Here is a 14386-nt window from a genome sequence, read left to right as displayed (position 1 = left end):
TTTTGCATTTTCCTTAGCTTTTCAGCGGTATATTAATTTGTCCAATTCCGATAAAGTTTATAGAAATTACGACAAAAATACATTTTCAGCCATTTTCAAAATTGACTTCAAACAGTAATGAATTGGGAGAAACAATATATACCAAAAAGTTTCGCATTTCCTCAAGCTCTCCAACGCCATATCATTTGCTACATTCGGACGTACGGTTAAAAATTAGCTCGAAAATACAAACTCGGTGCAACTTGGACCGTTTTATAAATCACTTTTAAACTGTTCAAAATTAGAAAAAACTTTCAACATGAAAAAGTAGCGTATTTTCATAAGCTTTCCAATGCCATATCATTTGCCTCAATGGATTAGCCATTTAGAAATGACATCGAAAATACGAACTCGGTTGTTCGGTTTGCGAAATTTTACGATTTTCCAAATTACTCTTTAACCGTAGGGAATTAGAGAAAACTTTCAACATGTGGAAGGAGTGGTTTTACAGCATCTTTCCAACGCCATATTATTTCCTCATTCGGATAAATGGTTTTGAAATGCGATAAAAAATACGATTCAGGTTTTTTGTATGAAGAAAAACGATTTTCAAAACTGCTCTTAAACCGCCTACATTTTGCCAAAAAATTAACTTGGGTCATGATACTGGTGTCCATAGCTTTCCAACAGTATATCGCAAGCCCCATTTGGGCAATGTTGGCGGAAGTTCAACCTAGCACTGGGAGAAGTTCAGGTCGAACAACCCAGGCAGTAAAATTGCAAAAAACGCAATTTCATCACGACCTGAGAGCAAAATCCGCCAACGAGCGAGATTTCTATTTAAAACCAGTATTTAGTTGCTAAAATATGTTTGTAGATTACACTAACATCATATAGAACACGACTAACCAGAATAATTCGCGGGGGAAACCACGGTTGCGAAGATAGCCCGAAGGTCGGGTTCATACAGAGGGAAGTTCAGGCGCGTTACTCAGGCAGTTCAGGTTGTGATCAGAATACTATTCTGATCCCGTGATCAGAATAGTGTTTATGTATATAGCTCCACCCCGCTGCTCCCACGCTTGGCCGGCCGCCGGCCACTGCCTCCCTGCTTCCACGCGCCGCTGACTCCGCCCCCTGCTTCTACCCACCGCCGGTGCCACCCCTCTGCTTCCACTGCACCACCGGCCCGCCTCCCCGCTGCTCCCACCGGAGCGCCGCCCCACTGCTTCCACCATGCCATCGGCCCACCTCCCCGCTGCTTCCACCACTCCACCGGCTCGCCTCCCCGCTGCTCCCACCGGAGCGCTGCCCCCTGCTTCCACCACACCGCCACCCCGCACACAACCTCCTGGTTGCCATCCGCATCACCGCCCCTTGCCCAACTCCTAGCCACCGGCGCCGACGCCGCTGCACCCCACGCCCACGCCGCCGTCGCCCCGCCTCGCTGCTCGCCGGATCTCGCTGCCGCCCGAGCCGCCGGTTTTTCTTATTGAACCGATAAAACCGTCGAACCGCCACCGGTTTTTTCGGTTTTCGTTTTAGATCGGTTTTATTTTTGTAGGGTTTCAGTTTAGCGAACGTTCACCCGAACGTCTTTGTTCAAGAACATGTTTGTCACTGTTAGCGAACGTTCGTTCGTTAGTGTTTTGCTTTTTATTTTATTTTCGGCCAGGGACCTATCCACGATTATTTTTATCGCAAATTAGCCACTGATCTTCAAACCCTCGCAACTTTTTAACCGTTTGTCCAAATCCAGTGAAACCAACGCCAAAACCTTCGTCTCGAACCCCTCTTTCCAGTTAATCAACTTGAACATGGTTTTTAGAAATTAAAATTTGGTTTCAAGCAGATTTGAATTCAAACTTCTTTTGATCGTAGTTTGAGTTTTGCAAATCGAAGCTCTTCAGTTGAACTTTCAGTTTGGATATTTTTATTTGAGTTTTACCCTTGCATCTATGCTTGAGTGCTTATGTATGCTATTGTTTGTTTGCGATAGAATTTCCGGAGTGCGAAGCGTGCTACTACGAGTCACTAGGGTTTTCAGATCGTCAGTAAGGCAAGTAACACTTTGATCATATCCCTTATTACCCAGTTTTTATGCATTAGTTTCAACCCTCAAACATTGCATGAGTAGGAACTGTTTAACATGTGGGTATTGGGAAGTAGTTGATGATGGTAGAACCTATTGTCCTTTTTGTTCAAACCCTAGGAGTTACTTCTACGTTATGCTTATACTGCTATGCTATGCTCGTAGACGTGGTTTGGTTTGAGTGATTAATGGCAGATGTGAGCGATTTTTATGAACTAAGGGTTTATTTAAGGTGGCTACTTTAATACACATCTGGGTGGATTTTTTGTGGGCACCTGGGGAATCCAGTGTTGTCCAAGGAGATCCCGGGGAATCCGTGTGGTCATCCTATGGTTCGCCACCCAGGCTCAAAGGGATCATAAGATTATTCATGCTAGAAACTTCCGTGTGCAGCCACAAGCCATTATGGGCTCTGGCATAGTTGAGTATGTTGTGTGACCTCTTTCAGTGGTAAACTAGTAGATGTAGGGGATGTAGGTGGTACGGTTTACCTGTCGAAAGAGTTAATGCTTCTGAAAGACTGTGTCTCGGTCATCCGTTTCTCAAACACCATGTAGTGCGAGAAATACAACGGAGGAGATCGAGTCTTGTGGGGAAAAGTGCACAAACCTCTACAGAGTGTACAAACTAATCATGGTTAGCCGTGTCCCCGGTTATGGACATCTTGAGTATTTGGTGCTTGAATTATTATGATGATCTCATCACTCTTAATTAATTTGTTGGCTTATTGATTATAAATTGGGATTGAGATGGGGTTTCCATTCTCAATGTTTTCAACAAACTTTGTAGTTAAATAAAATATATTCCTTTGCAGTTGGGAAAAATTGGCTTTACGCAAAAACAATAACCATAGAGCCTCCACCAGCCATATATGCATGTAGATATAGCTGTTATCTTGTTCATTGCTCTACAGTGTTATTTTGCCAGCATATTCCATGTGCTGACCCGTTTCGGGCTGCAACGTATTATGTTGTAGACTTTTCAGACGAGGAGTAAGGTACGCTAGGTCGTTGTCGTGCACTGATACGTCTCCAACGTATCTATAATTTTTTATTGTTCCTTGCTATATTATATTCTGTTTTGGACATTAATGGGCTTAATTATACACTTTTATATTGTCTTTGGGACTAACCTATTAACTGGAGGCCCAGCCCAGAATTGCTATTTTTTTGCCTATTTCAGAGTTTCGCAGAAAAAGAATATCAAACGGAGTCCAAACGGAATGAAACCTTCGGGAACGTGAATTTCGGAACGAACGTGATCCAAAGGACTTGGACCCTACGTCAAGACATCAACAAGGAGGGCACGAGGTAGGGGGTGCGCCTACCCCCCTAGGCGCGCCCTCCACCCTCGTGGGCCCCATGTTGCTCCACCGACGTACTTCTTCCTCCTATATATACCTACGTACCCCCAAACTACTAGATACGGAGCCAAAAACCTAATTCGACCGCCGCAACCTTCTTTACCCGTGAGATCCCATCTTGGGGCCTTTTCCGGAGCTCCGCCGGAGGGGGCATCGATCACGGAGGGCTTCTACATCAACACCATAGCCTCTCCGATGATGTGTGAGTAGTTTACCTCAGACCTTCGGGTCCATAGTTATTAGCTAGATGGCTTCTTCTCTCTTTTTGGATCTCAATACAATGTTCTCCCCCTCTCTCGTGGAGATCTATTCGATGTAATCTTCTTTTGCGGTGTGTTTGTTGAGACCGATGAATTGTGGGTTTATGATCAAGTTTATCTATGAACAATATTTGAATCTTCTCTGAATTCTTTTATGTATGATTGGTTATCTTTGCAAGTCTCTTTGAATTATCAGTTTGGTTTGGCCTACTAGATTGATCTTTCTTGCAATGGGAGAAGTGCTTAGCTTTGGGTTCAATCTTGCGGTGTCCTTTCCCAGTGACAGTAGGGGCAGCAAGGCATGTATTGTATTATTGCCATCGAGGATAACAAGATGGGGTTTATATCATATTGCATGAGTTTATCCCTCTACATCATGTCATCTTACTTAAAGCGTTACTCTCTTCTTATGAACTTAATACTCTAGATGCATGCTGGATAGCGGTCGATGTGTGGAGTAATAGTAGTAGATGCAGGCAGCAGTTGGTCTACTTGTCTCAGACGTGATGCCTATATACATGATCATACCTAGATATTCTCATAACTATGCTCAATTCTGTCAATTGCTCAAAAGTAATTTGTTCACCCACCGTAATACTTATGCTCTTGAGAGAAGCCACTAGTGAAACCTATGGCCCCCGGATCTATTTTCCATCATATTAATCTTCCAACACTTAGCTATTTTTATTGCCTTTTATTTTACTTTGCATCTTTATTATAAAAATACCAAAAATATTATCTTATCATATCTATCAGATCTCACTCTCGTAAGTGACCGTGAAGGGATTGACAACCCCTTTGTTGCGTTGGTTGTGAGGATTTATTTGTTTGTGTAGGTGCGAGGGACTCGTGCGTGGCCTCCTACTAGATTGATACCTTGGTTCTCAAAAACTGAGGGAAATACTTACGCTACTTTGCTGTATCACCCTTTCCTCTTCAAGGGAAAACCAACGCAGTGCTCAAGAGGTAGCACGAAGGATTTCTGGAGGCGTTGCCGGGGAGGCTTACGCGAAGTCAAGTCAAGATTTGACTCCCGACAACGAGCCATTTCTGGCGCCGTTGCTGGGGAGTCTACGCAAAAGTCAACATACCAAGTACCCATCACAAACCCTTATCTCCCGCATAACATTATTTGCCATTTGCCTCTCGTTTTCCTTTCCCCCACTTCACCCTTGCCGTTTCATTCGCCCTCACTTTTTCCGTTCGCCTCTTTTTCGCTTCCTTCTTGTTTGCTCGTGTTGCCATGTGCCTTCTATATGCTTGCATCTTCGCTTGCTGAAAATCTATTGATATGGGTCCACTTAAAGTGTTCTACTTGGATCATCTTTGATCCTTATGCGCTCGTGCTGAAACCCCAACTAGCCTAGTTGATGGGAAATCTTTAGATGAGCATGCTCATTTTGTGTGTCATCGTTTGTCTGAAAAAGGGAAGCTCTTATGGTATCATATAAATAGTTTGCTATGCTATGCTTGGAATCTTTGTGAAATTTGTGATTTTACTTGTTGCTCTAAGAACCCTAAAAAACACCTTCCCTACCTATGTGAGTTCAATGATAATGAAATCTTATCTTCTTATGCAAAGGGTGTTTATAGTTACTATGATATCGAACAAATTGAAGAATTTGTTGTTTTTAAGGGTGCTCATGAAGATGCTTCTTTGATTGAAAAGTATGATTTTACTCTCAACAAATCTGAAAATTCCGTCATACTTAAACATTGCAATGAAAACTTTGCTCATAATGTCTATGTCCAAGAATTTATTGAAAGAATGACCATTGCTTTGGAAGAAAATAATGATATGCATGAATCTATAGATAATGATGATTCCGATGATTTGGTTGAAATATCCCTTGATGAACATGATGCTTGCTATTCTTGTGGCCATGATGCCAATATTTATGAAGACAAATTTGCTATAGTTCCTTATGTTAAAAATGAGATCGTTGCTATTGCACCCATGCTTGATAGTTCCTTCGATGAAAAGCATGATTGCAATGATTTTACTATAAATTCTCTTGATATCAATTGTGCTAATAATATGCAAAACCCTAAGCTTGGGGATGCTAGTTTTGCTATGTCCACTATTTGTTGCAATGATCATGATTGGGGTGATTTTTCTTATGATCTTGAAAATTTATTTAATCCCCATGATGAATATGAGATTGATAATATTGTTTGCAATAATATTGAAAGTGGGTTTGGAAGAGTGTCAACTTTAGATCCCACAAATTTGGATAATGTTCAATCTTATGAAGTTTTTGATAAAAGTGGGTTTGGAGAGGTCTTGACTTTAGTTAATGTTAATCCCACTATTTTGGAAGAGTGTCAACTTTGCATGCATGTGGATCGTGTTGAGAATATGTTATGTGATAGCATATTGTTGAATTTGCTTATGATCATACATGTAATTATTATGAGAGGGGAAAATATGGTTGTAGAAATTTTCATGTTACTAAATTACCTCTCTTCATGTTGAGATTGCTATCGTCACTTTCTTCTTCCTTGCATATGCTAGTTTTTGCTTGCCTTGCAAATTTGTTTGCTTATAATATGCCTATGCATAGTAAGTATGTTAGACTTAGATGTGTTTGTCACGTGTTTTATGATGCTCTCTTTGCGCTTCAATTCTTGTCTTTCATGTGAGCATCATTAAAATTATCAATGCCTAATTAGGGGCGTTAAGCGATAGCGCTTGTTGGGAGGCAACCCAATTTTATTTTTAGTTTTTTGCTTTTTGCTTCTGTTTAGGAATAAATATTTGATCTAGCCTCTGGTTAGATTTGTTTTTATGTTTTAATTAGTGTTTGTGCCAAGTTTAACCTATAGGATCTTCTTGGATGATAGTTATTTGATCTTGCTAAAAATTTCAGAAACTTTCTGTTCACAAAACTAATTGTTAAAACTCACCAAAACGTGATAAAATATTTATTCCAATTGCTGCTGATCAACAAAAAAATTATCTAGGTCGTCCTATTTTGGCTGAAATTTTGGAGTTCCATAAGTTTACGTTAGTTACAGATTACTACAGACTGTTCTGTTTTTGACAGATTCTGTTTTTCGTGTGTTGTTTGCTTATTTTGATGAATCTATGGCTAGTAAAATAGTTTATAAACCATAGAGAAGTTGGAATACAGTAGGTTTAACACCAATATAAATAAAGAATGAGTTCATTACAGTACCTTGAAGTGGTGTTTTGTTTTCTTTCGCTAACGGAGCTCACGAGATTTTCTGTTAAGTTTTGTGTTGTGAAGTTTTCAAGTTTTGGGTAAAAGATTTGATGGATTATGGAATAAGGAGTGGCAAGACCCTAAGCTTGGGGATGCCCATGGCACCCCAAGATAATCTAAGGAGACCAAAAAGCCAAAGCTTGGGGATGCCCCGGAAGGCATCCCCTCTTTCGTCTACTTCCATCGGTAACTTTACTTGGAGCTATATTTTTATTCACCACATGATATGTGTTTTGCTTGGAGCGTCTTGTATGATTTGAGTCTTTGCTTTTTAGTTTACCACAATTATCTTTGCTGTACACACCTTTTGAGAGAGACACACATGATTCAGAATTTATTAGAATACTCTATGTGCTTCACTTATATCTTTTGAGCTATATAGTTTTTGCTCTAGTGCTTCACTTATACTCGATGAAAGGGAATTGCAAAAGCGATGAACACAAGTTCTCGGGTTAACAGCGGAGAGTATCTTCAGGGTCTTCACGTGCAGCAGACGATCATTAGTAATAAGGGGCTCTCCGGGTGAAAGTGAGAACGCGATCCTAATGTTAGATTTAGCAAAATTTACTTAACCCGAATAGAAGAGAGATCAGAGTCCCAGAGTATAGACAAGGAGTAAAAGATCCTAATACTACCCAATGGCGACGTGGGCCCGTAAGCCACACAGCCATGTTAATAAAAGTTTTTCAATGACTAGACTTGACTTCGGCCAAGGAGTTGGAAAGGGGGATTCCTACAGGCAGTCGGCTCTGATACCAACTTGTGACGCCCCCGATTTGACCGTACACTAATCATGCACGCAAATGTGTACGATCAAGATCAGGGACTCACGGGAAGATATCACAACACAACTCTAAAACATAAATAAGTCATACAAGCATCATAATACAAGCCAGGGGCCTCGAGGGCTCGAATACAAGTGCTCGATCACAGGCGAGTCAGCGGAAACAACAATATCTGAGTACAGACATAAGTTAAACAAGTTTGCCTTAAGAAGGCTAGCACAAACTGGGATACAGATCGAATGAGGCGCAGGCCTCCTGCCTGGGGTCCTCCTAACTACTCCTGGTCGTCGTCAGCGGGCTCCACGTAGTAGTAGGCACCTCCAGTGTTGTAGGAGTCATCATCGACGGTGGCGTCTGGCTCCTGGACTCCAGCATCTGGTTGCGACAACCAGGTAGAAAGGAAAGGGGGAAAAGAGGGAGAGAAGCAACCGTGAGTACTCATCCAAAGTACTCGCAAGCAATGAGCTACACTACATATGCATGGGTATATGTGTAAAGGGCCATATCAGTGGACTGAACTGCTGAATGCCAGAATAAGAGGGGGATAGCTAATCCTGTCGAAGACTACGCTTCTGGCCATCTCCATCTTGCAACATGTAGAAGACAGTAGATTGAAGTCCTCCAAGTAGCATCGCATAGCATAATCCTACCCGGCGATCCCCTCCTCGTCGCCCTGTTAGAGAGCGATCACTGGGTTGTATCTGGCACTTGGAAGGGTGTGTTTTATTAAGTATCCAGTTCTAGTTGTCATAAGGTCAAGGTACAACTCCGGGTCGTCCTTTTACCGAGGGACACGGCTATTCGAGTAGATAAACTTCCCTGCAGGGGTGCACCACATAACCCAACACAATCGATCCCATTTGGCCGGACACACTTTTCTGGGTCATGCCCGGCCGCGGAAGATCAACACGTCGCAGCCCCACCTGGGCTCAATAGAGAGGTCAACACGTCGGTCTAAATCCTATGCGCGCAGGGGTCTGGGCCCATCGCCCATTGCACACCTCCACGTTGCGTGCGCGGCCGGAAGCAGACCTAGCCTAGCAGGCGTTCCAGTCCAATCCGGCGCGCGCCGCTCCGTCGCTGACGTCAAGAAGAGCTTCGGCTCATACCACGACGTCGAGTGCCCATAACTGTTCCCGCGTAGTTGGTTAGTGCGTATAGACCAAATGGCCAGACTCAGATCAAATACCAAGATCTCGTTAAGCGTGTTAAGTATCTGCGAACGCCGAACATGGCCAGGCCCACCTCTCTCCTAGGTGGTCTCAACCTACCCTGTCGCTCCGCCACAAAGTAACAGTCGGGGGCCGTCAGGAACCCAGGCCCACCTCTACCGGGATGGAGCCACCTATCCTTTCAGCCCCCTCATCAGAATCACTTGCGGGTACTCAACGAGCCGACCCGACTTTAGTCACCACATGTGTCATGTATATAAAGTATATAGTATATACCCGTGATCACCTCCTGAAGTGATCACGGCCCAGTAGTATAGCATGGCAGACGGACAAGAGTGTAGGGCCACTGATGGAACACTAGCATCCTATACTAACCAGTAGGATGGCAGCTAAGGGTAACAACTGTAGCAACAATGACAGACTATGCAGCAGAATAGGATTAAAGAAAGCAGTAACATGCTACACTACTCTAATGCAAGCAGTAGAGAGAAGAATAGGCGATATCTGGTGATCAAGGGGGGGCTTGCCTGGTTGCTCTGGCAAGTAGGAGGGGTCGTCAACTCCGTAGTCGAACTAGGCAGCAGCAGCGTCGGTCTCGTAGTCTACCGGAGAGAAGAGGGGGAAGAAACAGTAAATACAATGCAAGCATAAGCATGACGATGCGTGACATGACAATGAGCGGTACTAGGTGTGCCCTAACGCGGCAGTAGGTGGTACCGGCGAAGGGGGGAACAACCGGGAAAGTATTCCCGATGTTTCGCATTTTCGGACAGATGAAACAGAGGGGGAAAGTTGCGAGTTCGATATGTTAGGGATGTGTGGCGGACGAACGGGCTGCGTATCCGGATTCGTCTCGTCGTTCTGAGCAACTTTCATGTACAAAGTTTTTCCATCCGAGCTACGGTTTATTTTATATTAAATTTTAAAGATTTAAATCATTTTTAGAATTTAATAAATTAATTTAATTTGAAATTTAATTAATGCATCAGCATGGCGTCAGCAGTTGACCGTTGACCTGGTCAACCTGACAGGTGGGTCCCACCTGTCAGGGGCTGTTAGCTAATTAACAGTAGTTAATTAGGTTAATTAGTTATTAGGTTAATTAATCTTAATTAGTTAATATTAACAGGATCAATTAAGTTAATTAATTGTCTTAATTAATTATCTTTATTATTTATGTATTTATTTATTTATTTTTATTAATTTAATTTTTTTTCTAAAATCATTTGTTTATTAAAACGTTCCAGTGGCTGGGCCCCACTTGTATGTGGCCCTGGGGGCCTTAGCGGGCGTGTGGGCGTTGCGGGTGCGGGCGTAGGGCGCCGCAGGCAAGGCGCCCGTCGGGGCGGACCCGAACGCGACGGGGCGGGCACTTGCCGGCACGTGGCGACAGGTGAGGCCCAACGCGAGGCCCCGACGCCACCGGCAGCACGGGCGCGTGTGCGACGAGTGCAGCGGCGAGCGGGGAGAGGCAGAGCGGCGTGGGGAAGGGGGCGGCCAGGGGCAGCGGTGGCGGACGCCGGTGGAGCCGCGAGCAGAGGCGTATGGGGAGGCGGGCGCGCGTGCGCGTGGCCGCGGCCAGGGACGGAGGAGGGCAGCCAACCAATGCAGGGGCACGCCCCTGGGCATGCATGGGCGGCAGTCAAGGGCGCACGGGTGGCAGGGATGCCTCGGGCGCGGGCAGGCGTGGCAAGGAGCAGGGGCGCGTCGACGCTTGCGCGCGTGGCGAGGCGGGGGAGTGGCTACGCAAGCGGGGCGATGGCCGGGCGTGCGAGCACGTGGCGTGTACATGGGGATGAGGGGAAAGTAGGAGGAGGCCGGGGGCCTCACCGCGCGGGCGTAGGGTACGGGCAGCGAGGGTCGAGGTGGGGGGACGGGGACGACACGACGTGGAGGAGGCAGACCGGCGAGGTTGCTCCAGCGACGTCGTCGTGCGGCGAGGGCGAGGCGGCGTCGGGCGGCGTCGGTGTTCGGGCGGCGAGCGGCGGCCTCCAGGGTCGGGGAGGTGACGAGGCGGTCCGGCGGGAAGGTGGCGTCCGCGAGGTGGTGGTGAGACGAGGCGGCGACGTCGGAGGCTGGCGCGGCGGCGACCGTGGGGGGTTCCTTCCCCCGATCCTGATCTGGATCGGGGAGGGGGAGAGAGACGTGGGGGAGGAGTGGGGGTGTGCGGTTGTGGGCTAGGGTTTCGGGGGTATGGGTGGATAAGGGAGTGAGGGGGGAGTGGGTGGCCGGTTGGGCCAGGTGGGACGGCCGGGCGGCCTGGTGGCCTGCTGGGCCGTGGCCCAGTTGGGCCGGGGGGGTTTGCCCCTTTGTTTTCCCTTTTTTTTCTTTTGTTTACTTTTCCTGTTAATTAGTTTTGCTATTTTATTTACTACACATTTTAGTTTTGTTCATTATAAAAACAGCACCTAATGTAGTATTACTAGTTATACCACTGCTAATACTAGTTAGGCATTTAATTAAAAATAGTTTGTAACCTTATATCTTAAAAGGTATTTAATTAATTGTTCTAGTTGCTGTTTTAGTTAATTTAAAGCATTTAAATATTTTATAAACATGTGGTTTCTCCACCATTACTACTTACGATTTATTTGACACAACCCGGACATTTTAGTTTTAGTTTTTGAAAACTTTTGTTGTTTGCCTTTAATTCAATTTGAAGTTGGATCAGTTTTGAATTAACGCGAGATTAACAAGAGTAATCGAAGTGACATGGCATCATTACCAGAGGGTTACTGTAGCTTGATTACCCGGGCATCACAATTCTCCTCCACTACAAGAAATCTCGTCCCGAGATTTAAGAGGGGAGTACGGGGGAAATTCTGGTTACGGAATTCTAACGAATCTTCTCGGTCCTGGTTGCTCTTCTCGAAGAAGTTGATCCGTTACGTTGATGTCTTCATTTTTCCTGCTCAAGGTCATCATGATGAAGCTGGCATCCTTTCTTCGGGAACTCCATCGTACTTACGAAGGACAAGGGGTAACTTCGGAATAACAGACATCTGAACAGTTGACTATCTGGTTGATAACATCGGGGAAGGTGGCGGAAAGTAACGCTTGAATGTAAACTTAAGACAATATCGAGAGCAAGGTAAGTAGGTACCATGAGAAGTTTCGAGCGGGTGAATCGTTCGTTGCCTGAAACAAAGTGTGAAAGGGGTTCAAGCAGCGAGAGTAAGTATTGCGTCTGATACCAGAATAGATCAGTAGGACGGTGGTCCGTGAATTACATACGAGGCCACGCGCGATGAATAAATTTGGGAACAGGGGGTGCACAGGAGAGTCAGGTTTTGATCCTGTGGAACTGTGGGTTATGGGCCCACCATGTAGTTAAAGTAGGAAGGGCGGTGACATCTTGCACGATCATGATAGCAAGGCATGTCAGAGGGTAGCCTGTCAGTTATATGTCAGCAACATCGTCGATACCAAGGGCGAGGGACGAAGAGAACCATTTTCCTGCTCGTTGAAACGAGGCGGACCAATAGGCAAAGTTCTCGTCCATCGGTGGTTACCGGAATGTCACCAACAATAGTAACAGGGTCTTACTGACAGAGTTGTACACCGAGGTGTTTGCACAAGCAGGGAATTAATACTGCTTAGATCATAATGATCACCAGAAACGTTAAGCCAACCAATGGAAAGGAAAATATGATTATCAGATTAAACAGAACAATGGAAAGGAAAATGTGTTTAAACACATATTTCAGGGGGTATATCCTTCCCAAGGACAATGGTTAGAAGAGAACCATTTAGGTTAGGGAAGAGGAAGTTCATGACATTACCCAAAGAACGGTGTTTGAATAATTGATAACGAAAATTTAGCATTGTGCTTCAAATGTTTTTATTGAAGATCGGAGTAACACAGACATGCTTCGAGATAGCATTGACATGGTCATTAGGTAAGATCAGGCTATGGATACACAAAGGATCCATCAGGAACAACTTATAGAGTAAGTCTTACAATGTCCTCATGGAAGAATAGCTAACCTTGCTAAAAAGGGAAAACTTATAACAATAGGTCCTCCGGCCAGGTGGGTTAGGCATGACATCACCTTATCGGGTCATAAATAGACCAATGTTATAACTCGAAATATGTTCCAACCATCATATTTGACCGAGATTCAGATCTGATTGGTGTCAGGATAACTCAGACTCAGGATGCCTGAGAAGAAAGGTGCAACACAAATTGTCGAAACGACATCGAAGATTCTCGGGAGATGAACTATGGAAGCGAGTTCCGAACAAGGGTTCATCATTAAATCAAGGAGAGGTGAGGAGGTGACTGATTGACTCAGCGACAATCCATTGAGATTTCCAAAAGATAGATTTCCACAACTATGTGAACAAGGAGATAACATTAGCTAGATCGAATGACTTAATGATGTATGCTCGAGGAAAACATACACAATTAAACATTGGTTGAAAGGTGCACCCGAATATGGGCTTAGCTTGCATGATCAAGGTTAGAATGGTGATTCGATAACCAATACACAAGGAATGAACTATCGTTCATTAACTTACAAGCAATAGGGTTGCTGGAAGTTTTGAATTTTACACATCACAGTTCATTTGTGGGTACTTCGGTTAAAATCAACATGGGGACCAAGAACTGAATGTAGACGGCAAGATGTATTACTATATCAAGAATTCTAAAGAGGTGGTGAAATTCTCACGGCATTCTTGATATAAAATTTGGTAATACTCCAAAGTAAAGAGGAACAAATGTTGGATAGCAAGGATCTCAAGGTATAACACATAACACGAACAAGTTTGTGTTGGAGGGAAAGCAGTAAAGTGGCCGATGATAACACAAATCATCAAGGGAAAGGATGGTCTTTCTCATCATGAATTCAATCGATATTCTGGAAGGACTCAGAATGCTCATGATGATCACGACACATTTGTCGAGAGATTCCATGAAGATGCAATCGCTCGGCGATGACATCAAGTCAAAGGAATGATGAAGCGAAAGGTTATTGGAACCCTGGGTACGACACAAACTCGGAATCAAGCTTGTTGTTCAAGGCAAAATGATATGACGAGGAAAGTCGGCGTAAGCTTAGCTCATCGTCGAAAATCGTGCTTTGGAAAGAAGGACCAGATAGCACAGTTAAAAAGTTGCATGATAATGATATAGCCGATCGGGCTAGGAATGACTTGAAGGGTTATTAAATCATAAGCAACGAAAATTACTTAGAGTTATTGAATCGGAGTGCGGAATCGATTCACTTAACGGTGTTCTCGAGTGACTAATAACTTAGAACCCGAGGGAAATTGGAATTGGCGAGAATAATAGTTGACGAAGAACTCATAAGAAGTTATGTAGTTCCGTGGTATTCTTGAGATACCAGAGTGTAATGCTCGACGGTAGATCAAAGTAGAGGTTGGACTGGGGTATTGCTCTGCAGAAGACAAGTGCTCAACTTGTACGAGAAATGGTATTTAAAGGAGAACATGGTTGGAACCACGATAGCAAAAGGCCAGATCACAGATATAAGATGAACTTAT

This window comes from Triticum aestivum, chromosome 2D, assembly GCF_018294505.1.
Source record: "Triticum aestivum cultivar Chinese Spring chromosome 2D, IWGSC CS RefSeq v2.1, whole genome shotgun sequence".
NCBI classification, from domain to species: Eukaryota; Viridiplantae; Streptophyta; class Magnoliopsida; order Poales; family Poaceae; genus Triticum; species Triticum aestivum.
Note: the sequence above shows the minus strand (reverse complement) of the source record.